Genomic DNA, 1094 nt, shown 5'->3' with positions numbered 1-1094 from the left:
AGATGTAATCATCCGAGATGTGCCGAATGAATCTGTCATGCGCAAAACGGTAACGAATGGGTTCGCGCCGATAACATGTTAATTCCGTTTGGTTTCGCCCCCCGGGAAAAATTAGCGGCGTGTGACATAACGTTCAGCATAAATATGATGGATCTTACCTTAACCACAAATTAATCGGCTGCACACAGGCGTCGGAAGCAAATTGAAAGTGGGGGCTAAACCAACGAAAAAAGGTAAACCCCAATTTTCAATGCCTATATATACATGATATATTTTGCAAAAAAAAAAGTTGGGGGGGGGGGGGGGGCTAAGCAACCCCCCCTCCCGGTTCCGACGCCTATGCTGCAAAAATATATTTATCATTTTAAAAGTATTTCCACAGACAGTTTTTAACAATTTCTTCAAACTCAATTGTTATGATTATGTTGAGGGTTAACTTCATAAATGGCAAATTATTAATCATCAATCATTATATATATTTATAATTGTTCTACTTCGGTCTTGTATGACATCTGTAGATGAAAATTAATGGTTTTGATTTGATGTTTAGAAAAGGTATTTTTGCACATGGTAGCAAATCTACTTCCTGACATAAAGGACTGTCTCGCGATATCAATGTCATTTACTCATTCTTGTTATCACTGTTATCAGTTTATGGTTAGATCTTCGGATTGTGTTCTATGAATTTGTTATGCTTTACTCTATCTAATTTCAGTGTTGTAAATAGATGTCATATACAATTTCCCCCTGTTCATGTAACTTTCCGATCCTGTGGGAGGAGATTAGATGTGTGTTTGTATGTGAGTCAATCTAAGAAATGTCTTCGTTAAATTTATTCTCTTTAGAGAAGTGGATAGGCTTTCGCCTGATGTAAGCAAACTCAAAGCCTGTCCACTAACTTCTCTAAAGAGAATACGTTAAATTCAGTTTGTTCCATATACGAAATTTCTTTGTATTTGTGAAATTAAATTTCGGACTGATGATGAATTCTGAACTTAAAAAACCGCCTTATTAATTGGCTGCAATATTACATATATTGGCCCAATTGAAAAAAAATTAAAAAGATGATTATTTTGTCTCATTTTTAGCTCACT

Source organism: Saccostrea cucullata, unplaced genomic scaffold (assembly GCF_032062105.1).
Source record: "Saccostrea cucullata isolate Sc308-1 unplaced genomic scaffold, CSIRO_AGI_Scuc_v1 ctg106, whole genome shotgun sequence".
Classification (NCBI taxonomy): domain Eukaryota; kingdom Metazoa; phylum Mollusca; class Bivalvia; order Ostreida; family Ostreidae; genus Saccostrea; species Saccostrea cuccullata.
This window is presented reverse-complemented; position numbering follows the sequence as displayed.